The following is a 27,945-nucleotide window of genomic DNA, read 5'->3' on the forward strand; positions in this document are numbered from 1 at the left end:
TATAAAGAGAGAGAGAGAGTATGTTTATGATGAGTTTGAATATACAAATTTAAAATTTATATGAATGAACTTGATATGAAAAAATCGTGATTAGACGATAGACGGGTGTGGAATTTAAACAAAATACCAATATTAAATTATTTTGTATCATTATATTGCCCCAAATTACCTTATAGAATCTCTTATCACATGATATATAACTTCGGGCGTTTTATAGTATTATGCTAGCCGCCTTTGTCGACCAGCTTGGTAAACTGCCAAAAGTATCTTGTACAACATATAAGCTAATTGGTGACCAAGCAGAAGACAATATTACAAAATGTATAATAGCTATAGAGAGAAATACCTGAGCTTACGGTGCTACATAAGAGAAATATATATGCTTAAACTACTGTTATTATTACATTTCCGGAACTATTTGTGTTTCATCTGCTAAAACGATTCCTTAATACACAAACAAAGATTATTAACGATCGGTATAACAGAGAATCATCAACAGTTAAATGAGATGATTTACATAAACTACAGCTCCAATAAATAAAATGATTTTTACACTAATTCCATCATATTACTCATAAATGAAAAGAATGTTTTGTGGCACAGTTGTTTAAAAAAATGAAATCAACATTATCTAAATCACAAGCTGACGAAGCGAAGTCACAATTTTAAAACTTTACTTATAGTTCTAGAAAACAATTCTCGAACCAAAATGAAATGTGCATAAAATATATGTAAATGTAGTGGTTAGAAAATCATTTATCAGACTTTTTTTTTAATCCTGTCTGGTTCTCTTCAATTACTTAAATTTTCGCGTGACTAACTGTCAGATTAAAAATAAAATGAAGTAGATGAAATTATCTGTGCAAAGCAATCAATTCTAAGTAATAGCAATCATCCGAAATCGATTTGGTTAAAAATAATTGTTTTTCTTTCGAAACACAAATTATTATTTTTTTTTTCAATACGAATTGTTTTTCATTCCAATTACTAAACGTTAAAAAATATTAATTTTTTTTAAACATTTAATGATTGTTATTATCGATAAAAAAATGTTATCGTCTAAACAATTATTGGTTATTAGTTCATAACTAAATCACTAACCCACTTGTAAACATTATGCGGAGGGATTTCAAAAGAACTGGAAATATTAAAAACCGTAATAAAAAAAACAGCTTTATAATGAATGATTGAAAACAGCTTTAAAATGAATGAAAACAGCATTGATGAAAACAATGATGAATGAAAGCAGCTTTAAAATGAATAATCCCAAATAACTAAAGAGGAAAGATATACTTGATGATTTACAAACTTCATTGGCTTCAAAATTATGAAGATATTAAGTAAAGTCGGCGCTCAAAACTAGCCACCCATTCTCAAGACTCTCGAGACGAGAATGAGTGCTTATTCTTGAACTCTCAAAACATGTCAACTTTTATTAATGTCATTCTAATTTTGAGGCAAAGGAAGTTTTTTAAATTTCAACTGGAACCCTATGATACTAAAAACCATGTATCATCAATCAGGGATATTGTATAAGACTTTCAGATTATTGAGAATAATATGAAACACATTACAAAACAACGAATATTTGAAATAAAATTTGGTTTGCTCTGATTTTGTAAAAAATATATCATATTACTTTGTTTACATTGGGTATCCATTACAAAAGGACTCAATATAAAAAAAGAAAATGTAAAAATCATATTATGTTCCGTAATCACTACCGTAAATGTATATTAACAGAGATACCAACTGCTCCAGGTTTGGACAAAATATTTTTGAAAACAACAGACAACTTCGAACTAAAATTTGAATATTTCCGATTAATTTTGCCAATTTTTTTAAGAAGCTCAACTCAGCTTAACTCTAACAAAGCAGTGTATCACATAACCGTTAGATTTAATTAGAATTGGGGGTAAGTAAAAACCCTATAAATCGAATTTACTAAACCAAGAATCATACATTAAAAGACTACCGCTCGAAAATATGTATCTGCTGTCCGGAGCAAGTTGGCATCTCTGTGTTATTATAGTTTGTCTAACGTAAGAACTCCCCTAGCCATTCGTCGGGACCCGTGGCGGTGACTATGGTAACGAGGTATAACTATTTTAAGTAGGGGTGTGGGGTAATTGTTTAAGACAGGTTTCGGCTCGGGTCAGCGAGAATTTTGAATCGGGTTTCTTCGGTCTACTGTGTTAGCCCTAGATAGAAAAAAAGCTACCCTCCCTGAGATGCGCTATTCTTGTTTCCATAGCAGCAGACGGCCTCAGACTTTTTTCAGGGGAGAGTTCTTACCGTAGACAAGCTATAGACTCCTTAAACACATTCGAATTTCATTTGGTAATCAAAGTCGTTCACAAGGCAAACTTGTATCCATTGTTTCATGCGTATGTAATTATTATATGGATGTATTTAGCATAAAATGTTAATAAAAATGCGAAGCACTTCCTCTTCTGCTACAGAAAAACTTCGCTTTTTTTTTAAATATTATTTTAAGATATTCAATGTATTACTTATCCATATACAGTATTTTTCTTACTTTTTCACATGATAAAAAACTGAACGATGACAGTGAAATTTTAAATTTTTGCCTGATATTAGCCGTGGCTGATCGGTTAAGCAGGATTTGACCCAAAAGAATTTTCACTAGCTCTGTAAAAGTTGGCTTATTGGTCATTTTTGCAAATATACTTAAAAGTGTTCAAAAAAAGGCTTCTTCCACTTCGATATATCGTAAAACTAATTAACAAATTCCGCTTTTTGCTAGAACCATCACCATTTTGAAATGCAAGAGGCAAATTGAAAGTCTCCAGCATTTTCTAATCAACCTAATGCTTTCAACCTTAAGCAGTGATTCCGCTTACACACTAAAGCACATGAAATACGCTAGAAAATTGCGATGCGTCCACTGGAAGGCTTTATTTAATACATATTTATTAATCATTATTTTTTTGCATACACTATCTGTATTGTATAGTAATATTAATTGGAGAATAATAGTGGAATAGTGTTGCAAAGTATTGCACACTGTTAGAATTCTGAACCTGAATATACAGTAAAATAACCAGCAGCAGTTTGTCCATCCTATTAATCATAAAGTTCATGGTTAGGAATATTTGTTTACCATCATGGTTTTGAAACCGTTTACAACTCAACTGATATGGTTAAACAAAACTATATGGTTTTGCAACGATTCTAAACCATAAAAATACAACTTAATTAAACGGACATTGAAGCTCTGTGGGTGCTGTGCCATTAATGCATGAATGATAGTTTCCTAATCTCATAGTCTAGAGTCATTGTTTGAAGAGTGCAGAACACTGGAAACTTTTCGTGTATTGAAAGAATGAAATATGTGATATCAAGTTTGGGATTAATCATTGGGATTCGAACCCCTGTTCAGCTAGTCATGAGATGGGACTGTTTAGCTCTCTCAGCTACAGTATGTACCGAGCTGCATAAAATGGCTTAATAAGTTGGGCCTAGATCGCGCACCTTAGAATTCTGGTTCTTAAACCGTATTAGGTAAAAACTATCAATAAATGTTTTTTTTTAATCACTGTTAACAGTTTGGGTATCATCTTTTTTATGGTTATTTCACTGCTTTGGTTGAATATGGTTAAATAACAATAGAATAAATTGCTATTTAACCACTTTAACCAAGAAGTTTCAAACAGTGTAGATTAAATTGATTGAAAAAAAATTTAATTAACTGATTAAAAAGCTAAATAAATAGCCTTAAAGTATTTTGGATCAATGCGAAAAGCTTAGAATAATCATGCTGAGTGAATGAATATGATATTTTCTTAAAAGACTAAAAGAATTTTGCTCGTTACCATAAGCCTTCATATTGTTTGGTTGATTAAAAATTCCTGGAGATCTTCTTCATGTTTGAGAACAAAAGTAAATCTAGCTGTGCAAACTTGCATTATTTTAAATCTAAACGAAATAGAAAAAAGAAAGAAAAAAAGGGTAGAAAAAAAGAAAAAAACTCGTGACGAACTTTTTTAAATTTATTAATCCAATAACGATATCTGAAAGAACAATGTCCTATCATGTTCAGAAAACCATTTTTCATCATTACAGAGATGTTTCATTTCGTATTTGAAACTGAGCATCAACAAACATTTGCATTAGGAAAAAATAAACATATAGTTATTTTGATAGTAAATTGTACATTTGTTTGTATTGCAGTGGTTTTAAATTTTATTATTTTTCTTATTATCTCTAGTATTTTTCAGAGAATACCCAATCTTAAAAATTTTGGACACACCTACCTGCAGATATGCTATTAAAACTATATGAAATAAAATAATTACTTTTCCTTAACCGCAACATTGCGAGGTAAAATTGTAAAGAATGCAATTATCATTTTGAAAAGGGAATTTTCCACCCGTCACGTCAGGCCTCATCCACAACTCCGACCGACTGATGTTTTATAATCAATGTGTCGCCAAACGACTTTGATTAAATACTGATAGAACAAATTCCATGGCTCTTCTCCTAGCACGAGAACTCCTGATCGTCTGCTCTTCTTTTATTCGACTGGCAGGTGCTTTCCGATCTTTAAATGTATTGAGAAGAAAACATCGAGGGAAAATAAAATAAAAAAAGGGTAATAAGAAATGTAAAAAAGAAAAACAAGAGAAAAGTAAAAGCAATAATGATAATCTGAAGAAGTAAGAAATGCGCTGTCGGCGTGACTTGTGCAATTAACGTCGCAATAGTCTTCTTCCCACGCCAACAGAATGAGGGGAAAGGTAGAATCAGGATTGTTGGGGGTGGCAACCGAACAAAATGCTCCGAGGTAATTCTGCAACATATTTTGGGGATTATATTTTAAGTAAATAAAATTGTATTACGGATTTTAAATATATATGTACTTTTTAAAATATTTTGTCCTTTTGTACCAGTGCTACTGTTCATTAAATTCGTTCACAAATTTTCTGAAAGATTTTTCAAAAGAAAAAAAATATTTTAAAAATTATACTTTTAATTTTTTGATATAGTTGAAAACTATAAAAACAAGTTTACAATTTATTATAATTATTTTTTTTTGTTTCATTTACAAATCGAAAATTTATTTATAAAGAATTTTTATTTATTAACGAATTTTTTTTATTTAATAATTTTCTTAATTTTTTTTTTAATTTTTTTTTTTTTAGTTATTTATTTTCAACTTATCTTAGCATTTAAGAGTGAAACTTATTTTTGGATTAAGATAAAATTTTTCTGATTTGATAAATGTATACTATTATTATTGTGTTTAAAAATCTATGAAAAAAAATTTTCTTTCAAGTTTATGTAAACCAATTAATGTGAAATATCGTAAACATGCTTATTCTAAATTTCGTGAACTTTCCTTTTGAGAGAGATAACATTAATTTTTGTTGATAATAGAGAATAATTTTTTGTTGATAATAATTTTAGAGTATAAATTTTTGTTGAAGGGCATTTAAAGCTACAGCATCATTTGATAGTTCATTGGGAGAAAGAAAAAATAAATAAAATTTTCTCTCTATTCTAATTTCGACGAAAAGACATTTTACATAATTTCAAATTTTAAATTATGTTTATGATACATTGATTTTTGATTGTTGCTCTAGGGGATAACTTAGTTTATTATATTACAACCAAAATTGACCGGGATAGCCTGGCAAGTAGAAGCTGGACTTACGCTCGTAAGAACCGGAGATCGGATCCAGCCGGCCGAAGACTCTCCGTGTAGTAAATGGTGACTGATGCACTTTAAATCAGTCGGGTCACAAAGTCATCCAAGTTCCCACAGCAAATTATACTTCTGGGGGTACTGGATCGGAGATTGATCGTATTCTGATTCAGGTCAAAATTACGGTCTGTGGCTGAATGAATGGATTTATGAATGCGTCCGCCCTGTAAGTCGAGCTCTCGGTCATAGATGGCGCCACAGGCAAACAAGAACAATTACACCTCTAGTACATTACCTTAATGACCTACGACAACAGCAAGCAAAACTATTTCTAATATTATTTTTCTCTGGAACAGACAGGACAGTGTTTTCTGCTGTCCTTAGCAAAAAAAAAAAAATAAAAATAAAAAAAATAAAAAAAAAAACAATATTTTCAATTTTCTCCATTTCCGCTTTACCTCTCAGTTTAGGTTTCAAATACACATAGTAAAGCAATGAAACCCATTTCATAAAATACCTTATTTTTATTTTGAAAATAAGAATTACAATATTGTCTAGAGCTTTGAGTACCTAATACTTATTTTAAAAAATATAATAAAATCTAGTATTTAAAATATTTTATACTTATTTTAATGCTAAGACTTATAATAATATCTAATACTTAAACTATACTAAAACCTGATACCTTTTATTATGCAGAATCATGAGAAATAACTTGAGACACATTTAACATAGTGATTAAATTGCCTGTTAAAATATCACAAGGACATTATCTAATTACCATGAAAACATACCTGTCGCATAATTTTAAACGTTAAAAGTGATGACTATTGGTCTTAATGCAGAGCCTTAAACGTGTCACAAAATTTTATACCTTATGTCTTTCTTTTTTTTTTCCTTCTCCCTTTTTTAAATTTTGTTCTTTTTTTTTTCTTAAGGGAAACCAAAGTTTTATAATGCTTACGAACAAACCCTTGCATCTAAAATAGAGCAAATGGATTGGGACGTAGGTTAGAAAACGCTGGTCTAAAGTAAAGGAAATAATTACCTCAGTTTAAAATGCGAAATCTCTTTCTTCTACTGATTTATGTTTGCCGTGAGAATCAAAATGTCAAACGCAAACAATACGAAAACATATATACCTTTTGAATAGAGTCAATGAACACTATTCAAAGCATCTTATTGAACGAACGAAACGTTAGAATTCCATTTTTGCTTTGAACGAATTTGAAGATTTTTTTCATGGTTTGAGATTGTTAACGTCGAGCTAGAGCCTTTGGTCTGAGACTCATTTCTAATGATGTTCCGAAGACAATACTGGCTCTTGCGCGTACTGCACTACCACAATTTACATCACAGGGTATAAGGTGGAAGTAATTACCTGTCTTAGTACTACGCTCCCCGACCACCCATCCATGCATTGTTTTTTCAAACTCTGATTTTGCGCTAGAGTGGATTCGAAGCCACTAGTAACCGATCAGTGCAGATGCACGTAAATCGGTCAAAGTGTGCGTCAAATCGTTCGTGTCTGAAAATCCCTTCTTTGGTACTGGTACTGAAGTTTAAAGAGAGAAGCACCGCCTCAGGTGGTGTCCACCTCATTTGACCGGAGTTAAAATTATATTTATTCCTACCATGTGTTCCTGCCATTCATTCTATCCATTCATTCCCGCCATGTGGCCGTTAAAAAATAAAGTTCTGAAAAACAGTGCTAGGTGCTTTGCCATGGATAAGGGTCAGTGATTGGATAATAGCCATGATCACGTGCTATCTGATCAAATACCCAGTCTTTAGCACGAAGGACTGAGTTCCAACCCGGGCCGTGGTAAGGAATTGCTAAATCAACCTCACCAACAAGGCCCTAAAAGACGTGAAGAAAAGCATTTGGTCTGTCACTTAGTTTAAAGCATAATTACACCATAAGAAATGGTTTAGAAATAAATAATATTTTTATTACACAATATAAGATATTAATCTAAATTTAATTTACTACATCACCACATTTTTATCATATCTACATGATTCATAGCTGTGGACAAAAAAGTGCAATGTTTGAAGTTGTGAAACGTACAGTGATAATATCGTTCAAATTTGCTGCACTCACAATATGGTGCAAGATTGAAGCCTATTATCGTATTCGCTTAACTAAATGTCCGATACTATTGCACAACTTGAATGAAAATGAATGCAATCTAACGACATACCACAGTCGAAACAAATTCGCATTGTTAAATGCATCGATATCATGGTTCAACGGTTAGCCGATTGTTCTGAAAGTAATCCTTAAAAACTTGAATTGCATTCCTGTAAAATATGCGAGCGCATTTTGTATACGATCCCCCCAATTATACCTGCTGACTTCTTGTTCTGGGAGAGGGGGCTCACACTCGTGGGCGGGGGGTCCTCCAAAAACAAGCTTCTGTAAAATAAGATGAAGAAGAAAAAAAAATCGAACGCTATAAAAAAAAATAAGAAAGCCAAAGCGATGTATACATTAAACAATAGCGAAACGAAACTAAAAATAAAAACACACACACCTTCAATCCACTGAGCAAAATGTTTGCCCCAGGCTTCCCCGATTTTGGACAGGCACGAAAAATGTAAGAGTCTCAGTAATTGCCCATGTCACAGAAAGGATAATTACTAAGCTGGCCTTTTTTCCCAGGCGGCAGGAATTACGTAATGGTAGGACAGGCGGTCAGACTGACTGTCATTACATTGCATTCCAGGAGGGGGGTTTTGAGGGCCGGGCGGGGCCTTGGAGGTGGGTGTAGTATTATATTATACATTATACTGCCATTGTTAGAAGAATTCGTTTTTAGATGTAGCCAACAATGCTTTTTGACAAGTTCGAGGGATTGAGATTTCTTTTTTTTTCTTTCTCTTCAACCAAGAAGTAATTACAGCGCAGTAGCAACCACCCCCCACTTCTCTGCATCTATCGTTGCCATTCACGGCTTTTCAAAGATCGTTTTGTTCATGACTTTTTTTTAAAGGATCAGGGAACGATGGTAGCAATTTTGCTCCCGTTTTGGGCCATAGGTGTTAGAGTAATATTTCTGTTGTTATGTTTTTATTTTTATTATTTTTACCTTTATTCATAAAGGTGAAACGACTGCCGAGTGTATTGTGTTTTCTGTTTACATGGTTCGTTGCACACGGTAAGAGATTTTCATATTGTATATAAAGTACAGCATGGATGTAATTTGGTGGTTCTTTGACAATGTAACAGAATTTTTATATAATGGAAAAGTTCATTTTTATTTATTTGGATTTGCATATTTTGTAAAAAATTGAAAAGAAAAAAGGATAAAGGAGCAATTATTTCAAATTAATTGACTTTGTATCATTTTATTTGTTTTTATATTTAGCAATAATATATGTTTCATTTTGTGCAAAAATAACATTTTCTTCAAATACCCACCCAATTGGCACTCGTCGTTTGTGTATTAGTAGGGCAGATTTGCTGGTCACTCTTTCAGGGGCACCAGATCAGGTAGGCCCACGTTGCTTCCACAGTAAGGAGAGATAACACAGATAATGAAAGAACATTTATGATTTTTCGGGATTCGAACGCCGAACCTTTCTGATGAGATGTCAGCTCCCTGACCACTACACATCAGTCGGTACAAAAATAACATGAAATTTTTTTTTTGCTGCATTTCAAAATTTATCATTCTATTTTTTGCGAATAAAAGAACAACTGAAATGTCAAGAATGTTTAATCAAATTTTCCCCTCAAGTAAGCGAAATTATAACTACAAGTAGGTAACTTTGGTAACACATTAGTTAGAGAATCGGACACCTGTCCGGAGGGGTCCAGTTTCGATCCTCGACTCCACGAAGACCCACTGACATGTATGCTCGCAAAATCTGTGAAATCGAAAATCCCTGGCTGGTCACTAAGCCGGTCGCCATAGGATCGTGGCTAAAATTTCTCTCCCCATCGGATCTATGTCTAAATTGAGAAATTAGTCTAACGAATGGGGGCTCTGAGCTAAGACACACTTTCACCTTTGTGGTGATTTCTTGTCAACCGAAAGACGCACCTTCCTAACTGAATTCGAAAAAGGCGAATGCTGGTGAGCTTGGTTTGTCCAATAAAGAGATATGTTCAAAAAAAATTAAAACCTCTTAAAACCAAATCTTGAATTTAGCAGAATTCGTCTAATATGTTTTATTTAGGCCGGGATAGCCAGGTTGGTAGGGCACTGGGCCCATGTCCAAGAGTTCGTGGGTTCGATCGCAGGCGACCGAAGATAATGTAGTAAATGGTGACTGATGCACGTTAAATCTGTCGAGTGGCCAGGGGCGGATCCATAAATTTTTCCTGGGGAGGGTCATAGACTCAGATCCCCCCCCCCCCCCCCCCACAATTAATTTTTTTATAAAAACAATTTTTTTTTAATATTTTTTTTTGAAAAAAAAAACTGGGGTTTTTAATGCTAGTTTTCTCATTTATTTTTTTCATAATGAACATAACGAACTATTCAAGTATTCAAAATCTTTAAATAATAAATGTAATGCGTTTTTTTAGAAACTTTGGCAAATACAATCTTTGGTTAAACCTATTGAAGCGCGCTTCAATATTATTAATGTTTACAATCAAACTATGACGAATTTCGTTTTAATCTTTTGGTTTATGATTCTTAAACATTGAAAAACACAATTAGATGGGAATAAAATCAATTTTTCCGACCTATCTAGGTGTCTATGCCCCCTTAAATAATTTTTAAAATATTTTACTTTTTTTGTAAACTATTAAAAAAACTATTTTTAAAGAAAAAAAAAATTTTTTTTTTTTTGGGGGGGGGGTCATGACCCCTATGACCCCTGGATCCGCAACTGCGAGTGGCGAAGTCCTCCATGTTGCCATAATAAATCAAAACCTCTGGGGGTACTGATCCAGGAGTTTCTTTGTTTTCTGGATTGGTTCCAAATTAAAAGGCTACGGATTGAATATTAGTAGTCGTAAACCCAAAAATTGGGTCGTCTGTTCAACGGCGGATATGAAATAAAAATATAAAATATGTTTTACTTATACAAGTAATATTTTATGAACCTGGGTGAAACATGATTTACTATAAGTGCTTATGATCAAGCTGAGAACCAAATTTGAAAAAAATACTTAACACTTAAGAACAAAATGCATATAAAATAATCTGGGTGTTCCGAAAATGTCCGATGATTGAAAAAATTAATTAAAAATGAGGGGGAGGAGTTAGAAATGTACGATTTGCTGCTTTCTACTAAGAAAACTGTTTTTCGAAAAAAAGTTACAAAATTAGTTTCAAAGCACCTGAATAGATGGCTCTAAAGACTACTGTAAAAACTACTGGCTGTATAATCTACTTACTATAAAAACTACAAAACAAAATTTTCTCTTCCCTGACAGACCACTCTATCTAAAACATTTGCACGGCGTCAGATGGTTTTGTGGTGACTGGTGCACGCTAAACATGTCGGTTTGCGAAGTCCTTCAAGTTCCCATAACAAATCAATACCTCCAGGGGTATTGAATTGGAGATTGATCGGTCTCTGGTTCACTTCAAAATTACGATTTGTGGATGAATGAATGGGTCCGCCCTGTAAAATGAGCTGTGACGTGTGTGTGTGGCTGAAGTCATATTCTTGGCTGTGGGTGGCGCCTTTGTCTTAAATACGCTTGGTTTCACCAAGCGAATTTGGCAAGTGGAGTATGGTTTGCGTTACGCAAAGAAAAAAAAAGACTCGAAAACCACCAAGCCTCACACGATTTACCCGACGCAAGGGGAGTCTAACCCATGATCTGTCTATCACTGAGTATATTTTACGTCAGCACTGTGATCAGTGTATGCTGGGAGCAGAATTCGTATCTACGAGCCAAGGAGTCGAGCCTGGATCGAGCCCTTGGGAGGCGAACGTTCTATCCCTTCATTCAAATTAAACATAATGTTCTCAACTTCTCCGAATTTTTTTTAAAATAAAAACCTTATTGTGCTATCGTAAGAGCTGATGTTTATTTAATACAATCTCAATTTTTTAAATACAAAAAAAAAATATTTTTGTTTAATTAAGGTAATGTCAGAAAGAAAAGAAATCGATACTTAAAACTGCTTCTTGCAACATAAATTATCACTTTATCAAAAGTATCGAAGGTGAAGAATAACAATAAGTCAAAAACAGGAACTTTTAATGTTTAATGAAAGTTGACACTTTGTATAATGCATTTAAAAGCATTAGCTAAGAAAATAACAGGCCAGGAAAAAAAAAACCTTATCAGTGAAGACAGAATTCTTATTGAACTTCTGAAGTTATCGTGAAGCACTTAAAAAGTTTTATCGGTGAATACGAGAAATCGAGTGCTCTGTAATACTCAATCATGATCGAAAACTCAAGTCTAATGCGAAAGAAAGAGAAGAAAAGAAATTTAAATTAAAAAAAATGGTTACATTGTAATAAAATTTTTATTTTGTCAACAACCGCTATAAAAAAATTCTTCGATAAAATTCACATTTCAAAACTAATGGCTGAATTATGTAGTCGTTTGCTGCCTGCTGATAACAGAAGAACCTTTTACTGCGCTGGAATGTGAGCAACAAATTTTTAAATAAAACTTGCTTACAGCATAGTGTAGTGTTATAATATTATTAGGATGTTGAAAAATTGCGAAAAACGCAGCATAAACTTATCTAATTAAATTATCGAATTGGAACATGACATTTCATTGCAAATACTGTAAAATTAGCCTCCGAAACATTTTTATTTTATGGACAATTGTGTAAGATTTATTTATTATATGTTAATGACCAGGGTTCTGAAAAATTATACTATTATTTTAGTTAACTATAACTACCGCAACTTTATTACAAATGTAGTTTAACTGCAGCTACATTACTTTTTTTTAATATCTAGTGACTATTAATTACTTTGGAGATGCAGTTACTTCACTACTTTTAGAAGACAAACTTGGCTAGAGAACTTAAATTACACACATGTTTAAAATGGTTTAGAATAAAAAAATTTATGTATTTGAACTTGATCAATTTACTAAGAAATATTTATTCATGCTTACATGAGCCAGTTTGTTAAACGATTTTTTTAAAACAAATTTGCTCTTTTAACCTTCAATTTTTCATGCCGTTCTCAAAAGCGAATATTTAATTTAATAAATGCTAGGAAATTATCAAATATTTTAAATTTTGTTTAAGTGTTTAATGCTCTTTTTTTTTACTCTAGGAAATAAAGTACAACAAAAATATGTTCTCTTCCTTTGGAAAAACATCAATGTTTCATGAAAGAACATTGGCGTTTAAAAGTGTAGTCAAAGTAATAAATTAGCTATTATTCGTGATGGCTAGTTTAAATATTAGTAATTCTAATAAATGCAAAATTCTCATTAGCGATCAGTCACAGGGGCGATCTTATAGTGTCCACTGTCAGACGCATGAAAATTTGTGCCAATTCAATTCAATAAAATTAGCTGCGTTTGAACCAGTCTAGTAAATTTACAAAACAAACATTGAAACTTATCGTCAGAAATACATCACCTTGATTAAAATTGCATAGGAAACGATACGAGGGTTGCTATTTATATTTCTGGCCTAATAATGAAAAAATAAATATGTAGGATCGAAATTGGTTTTATTGTTTTTCAAAATATTCTCCATGATGATCAATACACTTTTGCATGCGTTTGAACCAATTTTCAAAGCACTTTTTCCAGTCCGATTGAGGTAACTCCAAAACATGCGTTTTGAATGCATCAACCGCTTCTTCCAGGGTCGAAAATCGTTGTCCACGTAATTTACTTTTGATGTGTGGGAATAAGAAGTCATTGGGTGCCAAATCAGGGCTGTACGGCGGATGACCCCATCAGTTCGATCTTTCGCTCCGTCAGAAATGCCTTTGTTTGAGTCGATGTGTGAGAGCTCGCATTTTCATGATGAAGAATGATTCGCCTGTTCTTCTGCTTTCTTCGAATTTCTCCGATGACTTCTGGCAAACAAATGGTCGTGTACTATTCAAAATTAACCGTCCTGCGTTGCTCTAACGCCATTGTTGCCACATGACCGTTAATGCCGAAGAAACAGGCAATCATTTGTTTCGATGTGCTTCTTCCTCGAACAACNACCAGTCTAGTAAATTTTCAAAACAAACGTTGAAACTTATCGTCAGAAATACATCATCTGGATTAAAATTGCATAGGAAACGATATTATGTTATCGCATACGGCTAAGGGTGCCTCTCTATTATGACCTGTTCCAAATCACAAGAAGTAATAGTTCATAATAAGGAAGCGTCCATAGTGGTGTATGACCACATTTTCGGGCATGGGTTCCTATCCAATTTTAATCCATATGTTCCCTAACCCCTATAGGAAGTTTGTCATGACGTTTAGGTGACCCCTTGTTTTTATGTAACGTTTTTAAATTTGTACTTTTTGTCAAAAAATAGACTGAAAGTTTCATTAAAAAAAAAAAGTGTAGCTTGGAGTGAGAAACCTATTTCAGAATTGAAATCAGCGACTTGAAAATATACAAGATCCGTTATAAAATCTCAGGCAATAGAAAAGAAAAGAAAAAAATTGTTCCCCTATTCCGAAATTTTTTAAAAAGGTAAATAAGTTTTGTACGAGGACATAGAATTGTTCTTTTTTATAATGCAGCCAAAATGTCTTCGTACCACTACCTAGTGAATCCCACCACTACAAGCACGCCACATTTAAAGAATATATTATCTCAGACTTATATATTTGGCCACATACCCTTTTTTTTACCACCACGAAGACAAGAAAGAACAAAAACGCGATACTCAGATTAAGTAGTCGAAATATTCTTAGTATCTTTACATAAAGGGTATCATTCAATACCCTAACAACACAGATGGGATAGAAATGCCAATAAGGAAGTGAATTCAGGAACAATCAACTTCGCCGAGCAATTAAGCCAAAGATGATATTCAACCAAGCCTATTATCGATATCATCTCCTTCTCTTCTTATAATAGATAAACGATAATGATATGAGTGCTTATTTCTGTTAATTTGCTTTCTAGCTATTTGGCGAAGGTATTTGCCTTGGCTGAAAACAATGTGCGGTCCATAACCATTAAACGTTTAATGCCGTGCTTGGCCACAAATCTTAATGATAAATGAGGAAGGACAACAAGAATAATTACGGTCACTTTTAGCTTTGAATCGTTAATTTGATTATCTTAGAGGTACATTTAACTTGATAATTTTTTTTCCAAACACTTGTGTACGTAGATTATTATAAACTGGGGACAATTTTGTCAGATTTTTTCAACTTCGCCCAGTTAAAATCGCTTGTTCAGCCCTTTTTAATTATACAATTATGACAAAATTGTATTCTCTTGCTTCGTTCAAAAACTTATTAAAATACCGAAGATTATGTTTTGAAATCCTGACTAAGTTGTGCGGCTCATTTAACCATATTAATAAACGAGTTTGCTGCAATCTTTACATACTAGGGGGAAAACATATTAGGGTTGCTTTCAAGGTTTGTAATTGTTACTTATGACTATGAGGTCAAGCTTAGCCTATCTATACCCAGCGCAATCTATGCATATTCTGAAAATAGTGCAAAACGATAACACGGAGAAAAGCCAGAGTTTTGAGAAAGTAAACAGCCTTTGTGGTCCTATTTAAGATTCAAAAACTTACTCCGATAACATGTAGTCTGGGTTCGTAAAAATTTGCAAAAATTAAGAGTAGGTAGGACATTAATTTTTATAATTTTCTTGTAGGATAAAAAATGTTGCCATATTATCCATCTTTATATAAATTTAATAACTTTTAAAACATTTTAGTTATTTGTCTTTTCTAAAACCCAAATAATTTTTTACGGCAAGATGCCATAAAGAATTTAAAATTATAACTTTGTCTCCAGAGTAAGACGCTTAAACAATGACTTTTTTTTTAAAATTTATATTTTCTTGTCGAAGGAAATTGAAATATCACATTAAGTTGAATCGATCATGCTTCTTTTACATTTAACCATACTATGCTTTTTTTTTAAACGTAGAAAAAATTAGTATTTAGACACCATACAAAAGTTGTAGTAAATTTCCCCTACTCTATAATCACAGACATTTTCGATCCAGTATGTCTTCAATACGACTATCTACAATGCGCAAAATAAAAACGGACCACTCTAAATAGGTTTTGATCTTATGATCGGATCTTTGCGTTCCAGAACTCATTCTTTATTGTTCGAAAAGGTGACCTCAAATATGATAATTAATTAGTGCAGACGATATTTTAAGACACGAAATCAGACACAAAAACGTACTTTTTCTGAATAAACATACCTTTTTTAGATGAATTCGGATTTTGACCTCCTAAATATAGGGTGTAGCCACAATAAGGGAAATATTTACCCAATAGTTTGGTCAAGAGAGCTGTCAAAAGTTTGGATCCCTTAATGTTATTTTTACTTTTTGCATATTTCGTTCTATCTCAGGAACTTTTAAAACGAATTGAAAACTTTTTGCTCGCAATTATAAAATCCATTTATCATGCAAAAAATGAATTTTTAGTAAATATTTTTTATTTTATTTTTATTTTATTTAATATTAGTCGAAAAAATTGCATTTTACGGTATGCAATTTTTCACATCATTTTAAAGAATATAATTTTAAATGGAAAAATACAAAATTTGAGTGAAAGAGGTCGAATAGTTCCTGAAAAATCAAATTTTTAAAAAACGTCGTATATTTGGAATTCGATTTCTCATTAACTATTCAACCGATTAGGATAAAAATTTATATTTTGCTATATGAAATTATATTCTTTACAATGATGCAAAAAATTTTATAACTTATGATTCAAAATTTTCTTGGCCATTCTTAAATAGATTAGTAAGAACAATAAACATTTACTAAGAGTTAATTCTTCGGAGAAACGAATTTTCTAACTGAGTCTAAGAATTATTCAATTAGCTTAAAAAGTTCTCGAGATATGGTGAAATACGCGAAAAGTAACATTAACATTAAAGGGGGTCCAAATTTTGAAGTGTTCTCCTGACCAAACTATTGGGACCATATTTCCCAGATTGCTGCTACCCCCTATATTTTGAGGGTCAGAAATTTGTTTAAAAACGGGTATGTTTATTAAGAGAAAGTACGTTTTTGTGTCTCTTTTCGCAACTTAAAATATCGTTTGTACTTGCTAATTAGCGTTTTTAAGTCTACCCCTCGAGCCATTCAAATTGAGTTCTAGAACGTGAAGATCCGATTCGTAAATCAAAAGTTATTCAAAGCTATCCTCTTCTTATTTTACTGTTCAATGGGACTGTTCAATGGGAACTGTTCAATGGGAATTCTAATAAAGAAATTCCCATTCAGTGAAATTCTAATAAGGATTATTTTCTTTAGTTGAAAGTACCCAAAGGAGCATTAGTTCGCAGGAATTAAATGCAGTTGGAATATTTCAGAAAAGAAAATTTTTTGTTTGTAATTTGAAGGGGATAAAAAAAGAAAGAAAGTATAGTAAACGTTTATATTAAGCTAATCGGCCTATCTATCTCATTTTCTCAGAAAGGTAAGAAAAAGAAGAAAAAAAAAGTAATAATGATTGTTCAAGTTTCTGAAACTCAAATCAATTACTAGACCATAATTTTTAGAGGGGTGTATACTTCGGATAATAAATTATCTCTTCTTATTCTTTATACAGGCATAAACCCTTTAATGTTACAAAAAATAAACAAATAAATTTAAAGAGGCTGAGGAAGGCCTGAATGAAAATGCCTGAAAATAAATGAGCGCGGGCGAGAGAAGAGGTCATTTCAATTAACCCTGTGAGCAGACGAAGTGGTTGAGAAACTCAAAGGTCACAGGGTGGATCCGGCTACTGTTTTCGCCCTTTGACAACTTTTATTCCTGGCATAAATCTTCGAAAGATTAAAAGAATGTTCGCTACCGCATCCTTTTTGGAATTCTTTTTAGGGTAGTGCTTTTTCGCTGGGTAACAAGGAGGGAAAAAAAAGAAAGGTAGAAAAATGTTTTTATTACGTCGATTTTTATCCTCTACTTTGTATTGATAAGATCAACTCGCTTGGTTTGTATTTTATTACAACAATTGCTTACAATTCCGTTTATTTATTGTTATTATTTTAAAAATAACACTGAGGAACAAATTTGTTACTTTTTTGCAAATACTTGATATCGCATAATTCAGCTGAGGTAATTTCAAATCTGAAATAAGTTTTGCTCTTAAACCTACAGATTTTCTTCAAAGGACAATTTCAGTATATTCTAATTTCTTCAATTTTAAAAACGTTATATGTAAGAGGGGATGGCATAAATGATAAGGCAAACTTCCAGGGACGTTAGAGCTCATCTTCAGGATTAAATTTGAACACAACCGAAGCTCAGAAATGTAATCGTAGGCCGCTCGGAGTGTTCTTTATTGCGGCACGTTCAGAAGTACATGATGAAACAGCCCATGATAGGGGAATGCCCCTAGCTGGGTATGATGACATTCCCGGTCATGGGTTCCTATGAAATTATAATCTTGATGATGTGCCCTAACTCTCTTAGAAGTTTGCCGTAACATTAATGGAATACCCTGCTAGACATAGCGCTTTTAAACATGCACATTCCGTCTGAAAATAGAATAAAAATTTTGTTTAAAAAGAAACTTGGAGAGAGAAAGTGATTTCAGATTTGAAATCAGCGATACAAAAGTGTCTAAGATCTGTTAAAAAATCATATGCAACAGAAGAAAAAAAATTGTTCCTTAGTGTAATTGTTTACTTCCTCTTTAGACTTCTTAATTAAATGTAAGTTTATAAATGGAGAATGAAGAGTAGAAATAATCAAGAATATTAAAGAAAAGAGAGAGAGAGGGGAAAAAAGGAGAGAATTAGGAAATAAATGAAGAAAAAAAATATCGGGAACTTTTCCAAAAGTGGAAACTTAAATGTTAACTGCAACTAATTTAGAATTTTACTTATATTTGAGTCATAAGCAACAAGTATTCATTTTTTATGCAAAATATGTTTTTATTTAAAAAGGTCACCCCTATAATGACGCTTTTTCGTTGAATTTTGGGATTTTTATTTTTTTTAATCTTAAACAATAAATTTATGGATAAAATACACGATTTGGCTTGCACTCTATTTTAATGAGTTAGAAAATGAATCTCTTAAGAGAAAATTAGAAAAGCATTGCATAGTGGTCAAAAGTTGATTTCATAATTACCTAATTCAGTGTAAATTTTTAAATTAACTTCTCTTAAAATCTTTAAAAATTAAAATTCATGAAATCGATACAAATATCAAGTTTATATTGACTTTTCTGCCATATGCCTGTCATAAATGAAAAGAAAAAGCATCTATTTCTATAGAATTTACTGAACTTAAAGAATTCCAGTCAAAATTGATTCCAGTCCAGGTATCAAAAGTAATTCTAGTATATATATACCTTTAGATATATAAAAATTCTTTTAAATACAAAAATTCACACAAAAACAATCTTTTTTCTATAAATGTTACATTAAGTTTTTTATAAAAAATATATTTAATTATCGTATACTGAACAGGACACCCAACCATACTGGAGCACCAAGCCTGAAGCTTGAATCCGATGATTGAAACCATTACGCATAGAAGACTCTAATTTTGCGCAAGTCGACACTATTGTTGAGCTTAAACTTATCTAAAATTCTTTATAAAATAAAACTCATAACTCTCGAACCGACACTCACTTTTTTGTCACATGTCTATCGCAAATAAAGAGCGGCGATTCCTATAAAATTCATTTAACTTACGAAAATTCCTGTCCTGTCCTATTCCCTTGCTGTCCTGTACGTCAAGTTACAGTCACTGATATCAAGAATATTTTTCTTATTTTCACCCTTGGGATGTGTAAAATATCATTAAATGTTAATTTTCAGTCGAAAATAAGCACTTTAAATCTTTTTAGGTTACAGAAATGTTTCACTACGAGATTAATTTTAAGACATAATTATCTAATTCTTTATAAACAAACACTATTCACGAACATAAACGTATTTAAAATCTTTATAAAATGAAACTCATAAATTGACTTAACTCTCAAGTTGAAACGAACTTTTTTGTCACAAATAAGCTACTATTCCTATAGAATTTAACTAACTTATGAAAATTCACGATTCCAGCCAGTGATGCTTCTCCCATTTTCGGCTTTAAGTAACTATTACGTGTTTCAATCGAGGAGGGAAAAAAAAAAAAAACCATTTTATATTTTTTCTAACTACAGAAATGTTATTCCGCGAACTGAAACTTTTTTTAAATACATAATTATCTAATTCTGCATAAATAAACATATTATTTCCGAACATAAACGTATCTAAAAATCTTAATAAAACAGAACTCATAAAACTGACATAAACCCTAAAATGTTTCCGACTTTTCTTTTACACGCCCTATGCGATACAAAGGAAGAGCGGCTATTCTCGCAGAATTTAATGAACTGATGAAAACTCATGATTTCAGTCAGTAGTTTAAGGGGCATTATTCTCGATAGGAGAGACCAAACCTCTAGGTGTGTAGACTATAAAAACTGTGGGCGTGTGACCGGAAGAGAGTTGGTCTTTCATGGAATCCGTAATGTGGGTTTTAGTGCAATTTATCCTCGTTAAATTGCCGATATATTTGTTCGATGTATCTTATAGAAATTATCTAGCAATTATGATCTCTTGATGATGAAAGTAATATTTTTTTGTTCCCACGAATATGAAGGTCAATTCAGTTTTTTAAGATCGATGTATGATTTGAAGCGAGTTTGAAAAGTGTTAAAATGGATTGGCGTCAATAGTAAAATTATTATATCGGAAAGGCAGTCATTCTCTTCAATTTTGCTTATCAAACCTGAAGGCACATTTTGAAACATCACATAAAAATTATGCTTTTTGCCGTAATATGCCAAAATTTGCCAATTGCCAGCACATTTTGAAAGATCATAAGGAAATGATAATTTTATCATAATATGCCAAAATTGTAGGCATGTTTTGAAAGATCATATAAAAATTATGCTTTTTGCCATAACATGCCAAAATTATAAGTACATTTTATAAGTTCATATAGAAATTAGACTTTTTACTATAATATGCCATATTTGTGAGCACATTTTGAAAGATCATATGCAAAGGACGCTTTCTGCCATTAAATACCAAAATTATGGGCATATTTTGAAAGATCATATAGATGATGTTTGCCATAATATGTCAACATTGTCGAACCGTATTGAAAGATCACGAACATTCAAAACGAATGTCATATGCTTCATTGAAGAAAACTTCTTTTGCAGAAATCTTAATATGCAGGGGAAACATAGGGACACTTTTTTAATAAAATATTTTCTAAAATAGTTTATTTTACGCGTGGATTAAATAAATTTCTCCTAAATAAAAATTAATAATCAACCAGTTAGTTGCGATTTTTTCAAAATAAAAATTTAAACTGAGTTCGTAATATGGATAATATGCTTACCAGCACCATCGAAATGATTAGGTTAGGTATCAAGTGATAAAATGGATTATTTGAAGAACAGAAGAAATATGAATGAACTGAGATATTCATTCTAGAATGAACAAAAGTATTTTTCTTTTATTTGCTATAATTCTTACAAACTTTACATGGATTCAAAAGTTTCAATTTATTAAAAGCTAATGCTTCAAAGGGAAAAAAAAGAATGAAGTATTTTAAACAAAAACTTCTAGAAATACTTTCTTTTCAATCAGTTTTGTATTTTAAATCTATATTAGTCTTCAAATCTTATGTTCAACTATTTAATAACAAAAAATCAAATTTATAAAAACAAGAATTTAATTTTTAAAAAAAGGTTTTGCTTTTTTGTCATTATGAAAAATTTCCTGTACAAACATGCGGAGTTTTGATCCACGTAAATGTTAGATTTTTCTTCCTTTTTTTCCGCTATTCGACAGATCTCACTTGAAAGGTTAATTCTTTAAATCATATACTCAAAGAATGGAAGTACTTAAAATACGTAAGAGAATAATATTATTCCTATAAAAGTATATTTATCAAAGAATTTTTGTTTCCATATCATGCGGTTCTGTGCTAACTTAAAACAACAAAAATACCTAATATAAGTAGAAACTTTTTTAGTTACAGTCATATATGGCAGGAGATAATGGAATTTTGAATGGATATTTTGGAATCTATGTGGGGTAATAAATAATTGTATAGTCATAGTTAAGTTCTGTGCGAACTTTAAACAACAAAACTACCTTACATAAATCGAAACCTTCTTTACTTTCAGTCAAAAAAGACAGAACATAATAGAATATCATAATTTTAACGCTTAAAAAAGGTACTTTTGGCATCTGTCTAGGGTAATAAATGATTTTATGGTCATAGTTAAGTTGTGCTCAAATTGCAATAATATATTTCTGACAGAAAATAATGTGAATTCAAAAATTCTTAAAAAAAAGAAAGAAAAAAAAAAGGAACAACAGCAATTTAAAATAAATACTGAGTTCTTGAAACTGGTAATAATATATTCTCGATCCTTATCAAATAGTTGAAAAAATCCATCAGCAAACCGTTCTTAACCACCTACATACAACAAATACAACTTGGCATCAAACTAAGAAATCTGAATGTTTGATGGAGGCGTTGGCAGTGTTTTCAATGAGCCACTCAAGAGCCCCTACAACAGCACCTGCGGCCACCTGTAGCATCATCCAACCCTTAAAGCTCGATTCTTTTACAATCTGTCAGTTTTGTGTCACCATCTACGAATCTCAAGAGTAGTCAGAAAAGGTCCACCGTGGGCATTATCAAAATATTTGTTCGCCCACACCTTGACCTTCCAGCAGGAATGTCTTCACGTCCAGTTTGTTACAAAGATTCGATTCTGGTGGCACTCGATTTAAAATGTTCTTGGCAGTTGTGGGCGTAATGCAGTGTTAGATAAATGATCGTGAATTCAGAATTAGCAATATAATATGTAAAAGTGTCAATGTCGTATTAGATTCACATTAAAGGCAGTTTAAAATAAAATAAAAAATAATGTTTCAAATGTCTTATCTCTTTAAATTCTTATCTTATCAAATGTCTTATCTTATCAAATGTCTTATCTTTTAAATTTGATTAAATTCATAAGTTTATTTATGTTATAATTTAATTTAAATATAAATTTGGTTTAACTCCTAAATATTTAAATTCATTTCCTGAGTTATGTTAACAATTTCATCTAAATATAAATAAATTTAATTATAAAAATAATTCATTCTAAAATTGCATAAATTATTTTTATGAACATTTTTCTCATGAAACAAAAACAAAGATACTGAAGAGACGGTTTATATTTAGTAGTTTATAAGCCCCTACTCTTTTAATGATCTAACAAATCGTCTTGATGTTATTTAGGGAAATTTAATTTATTTCGATACCATAGTTTTAAGTGATTATTGAAGCAGTAAAAAAATTTTTTTTTAAAGTATGAAAGTATGATTTGATATTTTCTGACACAAAATATAAAAATGTCAATTATCAAATATATATATATATATATATATAAAATTTCAAATCGGCAACACGGACTAAATAACCAACTTATCACTATTATACAATTAGTTCAGATAAGTATTTCACTTATTGGGTTATTCTAGTTGGATTAGTATCAGGACTACAATGATTAATGGATTAGGTTTTTAGGCTTATTTATGTTTCAAGTATTTATTTGTACCAGGCAGTAAAAATTTTTTTTTTCATTTATTGGTTCCAACTCATTATTCATTCCAATTAAATAGAAAAATGGCGTTTTTTTTTTAATTTCGTTGAATNGTGCTCATTAAACCCGTAAAAATATATTTTGATTTTTTCTGACACATAATATAATAATGTCAGTTAAAAAAAAAAAAGATACTAAAAAGGCAGTTTAGATTTAATAGAAAAGTCCATAGTTTATAAATCCTCACTTTTTTAATCATGTCCAACAAATCGCCTTGATGTTATTTCCTAGCAAATAAGAAAATTTAAATTATTTCGATACCATAAAAGTATAATTTGATTTTTTCTGACCCATAATATTAAATAGTATTGATCGAGAATTTTCATTAAAATTCCTTTTGGTCCCCAGACAGTAATTGATTCAAACCGACGCCCTATAAACTCCTCGAAGTTCTCCTGAAAGTTTAATTCCTCAAAGTAGTGTCCTCAAAGTTTCAGATGTCCAATTTTAAATTGATAAATGAAATTTTTAGTATGTATGTGATAATTTTCGTAGTTAAAGTTGGAGAAATTTCAAATTAGAGCAGTTAAATAACTGTTAAGATGATAAGATGAAGGCAGTTAAGTTGAAATAGTTTGGAAAAAGGACTTTCGATTAAGGTCTGGCCTCGAGCCACATAAAACTTTAATTAAGCTCCGATTTTAATGACAATTAGGATAGGTCTGGTAAAAAACAAAATGCAAATAATTTTTCACCCACACCTTGACCTTCAAGAAACAATGACTTCAGGTCCAGTTTGTTTCAAACATTCAATTCCTAAGGCATTCGATTCGAAATTCTGCTAGAACAGTTGTGGGCGTAATGTAGTCCGCGATAAATGATTGCGATTGCTAAATTAGCATAACAATCTTTTGTAATATCTCAAATATACGTTATTTTAGCTTTTAAATTTTCCTTTAAGATAAAGCGAATTGATACTGGTGCCGTTCTTATAATTGAACTTAGTTATTTAAATACAATTCTGATGTTCGATAACGACGTGGATAATTAGGCGTTCGTAAAATAACTGCCACCCATGGTGGTTCACTTCTAATAGTTCTTCTTTTAATAGCTCATGAATTCAACTTTTCAAAATTATGCTCTGAAAAGCTACAATGAAAGTGCGTACTTAAAATGTCCAACTCGTCCGTCATGATGATTTTATGATATACTAGAAGGTCCCATCACCTGCTCGCTCCACTCACCAATCCCCGTGATTGCTTCTCATTCGTCATTGTTATTTTATGAAAAATCTTCTTTTCTACAAAAACGACGAACATTTTTTAAATAATCATAACGAAACCAAGATTACCTTGATTTGAAAAACAATCAAGTGTATTTGGAAAGGAAAAAAATTTGACTTCGGAATGCAGATCGTGTGACCCAGTACGATAGATCTTCATAATAGCTCAAATAAGTAACAGTTTTCATCTTTCATGAATTAAGTTTTAATAATTTCAAAAACTTCAATATTATTAAGATTTATATCTGCAACATTTCAGCATTTCTCTCTCTCTCTCTGCTTTTCTTCTTCTTTTTTTTGTTCTTTTTTGGCTTACTTATAACTTTAATTCGAGCACGAGCTTATAAAGTAAAGATCTCGAAAATGATAAATATATTGTCTTACAGAGATGGATAAATAACCATTATTTAACGCCATTAAATCCAGTTTAAGATAATGGTACATAATGGATAATGGCTAAGATAATGGTAGTTTTCAGCATAAAAAATAACATTATGAAAGATTCTTCAGTATAGGTGATTTCAAATATGCGAATTAATTCCAATAAAAATATATTATTCCAATAAAGTAAATAAAAAACACCTATTACAGAAAACAAAAAAAGTTTGAAAAAAAGAAAAATACTAACATTAACAATATAAAAGATAGGGATAATGACAACAACAGTAAGATAGTGATGTATAAAATGATATATATTATAAAATAATGTCAAATAAAAAATTCCAGTATAAAAAAATGAAATATAAGTTTTTGGATTATTAAATATCATGCACTTGCTAGTATTTTAAATAAACATGCACACAAATTCAAATTTTGCATAATTTTTTTATTAAAAAAATTCAATTATACTTCAAGATATTGTATAAAAAGATTTATATTGTATTGAAAAAATTATACCGTACTTAGAACATTTTTATGATATAGATTAATAACGGTTGAGATTAAATTTAGAAAGATTATGTTGAGGTGAATTTCAGTGAGTTCTCAAATCAGGTTGCAAGTTAATGGAAGTAGTGGAAGCCCCTTCCATCGTCATATTGAATTTTATTATATGAATTTTCGAATTTTTTTTTTTTAATATTCTTGTTTTATTTTTGATGTTAACAAGATTTTGATGATACAATTTCTTTCGACATTCCTACATCTTTCAAAAACGATTACAAATAAAACGTTGCTTCAATAGACTATAAGATATAGTGCTTGAGAACTTTCAGAACTTCTGTTTTTTTTTTTTTTTTTTTTTTTTTTTTTTTTTTCTTTCTTTCTTAAAAATATAAAGCAATCAAATAATGCTATTAGTCATTTTGGATTGCTAACCTAATACGGTACATTTGTCTATTTCTACATTTTTTGTTAAAAAATTTGCTTTTATTATGTGTAAACTGATGAAAACCGATTTAGATGCCGTTGATAAAATCTCTTAACGCAAAAATCAAGTCATGCATAAAAAATTTAAAACAGGCAAATGTATATTAAACTACCTTTTAAAGAAAGCCTATTTCAAACTTGTATTATAATGATTTTATTGGAAAAATCAATATAAGATCTATAAAAACTGCACGCTATATTTCTGTAATTCTAATCAAACGATAACCTCGTTTTTTTTACTGCCGTGCAATTAGAAAATGTATGTAAGTGCTTTAGTTGCACTAACGTTTGAATTGAACTGTAGTTTGCATGCATTGAATGATACTGACAAATTTAATAAATATCCAACATTAGTTTATTTGTGAAAACTAATTTGATTGTGTGAACTTTGTAAAGATGATTAAAAGCAGATTTAGAATTTTACGCTCCCGTTTTGGAAGAACGGTTTAGAAGAAAGAGTCCTCTAAATCTTTAACCATAAATTCTTCTTTTTTCGAAATTAAAGTAGAGGACGCAAAAAACAAGAAAAAAGAAAGAAAAAGAAACAAACAAAACACCTATTTTTCAGGTTATTATTTTTCGCACCCTGAGTAATTAAAAAAAACCATACAGGTGCAATTGTGAAAAACGCGAAACAAATAATAAGAGCAATCCTCTTTTTCCCACATAATTTCCTCACTCATTACCAAGTGCTTCAGCAATAACCCCACCAACAGGTTGAGATAATAAACAAGACATTCTAATAACACAGGGGAAAGAGTGAATTCCTCCCCTCTGTGCGAATCGCGTCTTAAAGATGGAACATTATGCAGGTTTGATCGCCAATTCGCTTTATTAAGAGTCGCCTCATGTTTCCCTTAAGGACAGTTATTAGCGACTATCGGGTACAGTCTTATGCGATCAAAATATTAATTATAGGTGGGATTGATTTTTTTCTTCTTCTTCTCTCTTGCACCAAACGACAATCTGGGATGAACAAGGCCTGGGGTGAGGTAGTGAAGGCGGAGTAGGTGATGTGCTGTAAGGTCGGGTTGGGGCTCTTTCTAAACAGGGGTTACGGTATCGCTGATTTTAATTATTTCCAGATACAAATTTGTAATTTTTGTGTTTCATCATATTCTTAATCATCGAAACATTTAGTTAAACTATGCTTAAATATTAAATTTTTCGTTTTTTCCAATTTATGGCAATTCTCAAAAAATTGACTTCCATCGAAATGTGGCAAGACTGATTTCTTGCTACGCAGATGAAATATATTATGAGCTGGGGCCTAATACAGAGTTCAGAGGAAAATGACAACTGGCTGTGCTAAAAATTAAGACAATTTATCCAGAGTCATGTAAGTTAATTTTGGTCTAATGAAATCATATAAGTTAGAGTGCTAATCCTGACTTGACGAGTTTGTTTACTATGGGTGACTTAATCTTTTTGGCTTCAGCTTGAAAACAACTGTGGTGGACTGAAAAAAATAGCATGGGTTAATTCTCTCTTTCAATGAATGGCAAGTCCCACAAGCTTGACTTTCTTTGAAATGTGACAAAACTATTTTCCTGCCATACGAATAAAATATATTATGAGCTAGGACCTAATACAGAGTGTAGAGGAAAATGACAACTGGCTGCGCCAGAAAATATAGACAATTTATCCGGAGTCATGTAAGTTAATTTTGGTCTAATGAAGTCATATAAGTTGGAGTGTTAATCTTGACTTGACTTGAGTTTGTTCACTATGAGAGGATTAATTTTCTCTTTCAATGAATAGAAAGTCTCACAAGCTTGAATCTCATTTGAATAGAGTTAATTTCAAATAAAATAAAGGGTCTTCGATTTCTAAATTTGTTTTGGACACAGTACATAGGGTGTTGTAACCAGTTTGAGCTTGACACTGTTGAGGATCAAGAAGTACTGGATCGAATTTGCTGCTGTTATAGACTGAAAAAAAGTACC

General features: G+C 31.4%; 1 long non-coding RNA gene across 1 annotated transcript in view; it reads right to left on the reverse strand.

Annotated features, from left to right (window-relative positions):
• The window catches only part of LOC107453871 (uncharacterized), a 50,680-nt gene extending 42,376 nt beyond the window's left edge, over nt 1–8,304 (reverse strand). The window contains exon 1 of the long non-coding RNA XR_011636731.1: nt 8,206–8,304. This is a non-coding gene — a long non-coding RNA (uncharacterized lncRNA). The remainder of the gene's footprint in view (nt 1–8,205) is intronic.
• Nucleotides 8,305–27,945: the final 19,641 nt, after the last annotated feature.

Source organism: Parasteatoda tepidariorum, chromosome 5 (genome assembly GCF_043381705.1).
Source record: "Parasteatoda tepidariorum isolate YZ-2023 chromosome 5, CAS_Ptep_4.0, whole genome shotgun sequence".
Taxonomy (NCBI): domain Eukaryota; kingdom Metazoa; phylum Arthropoda; class Arachnida; order Araneae; family Theridiidae; genus Parasteatoda; species Parasteatoda tepidariorum.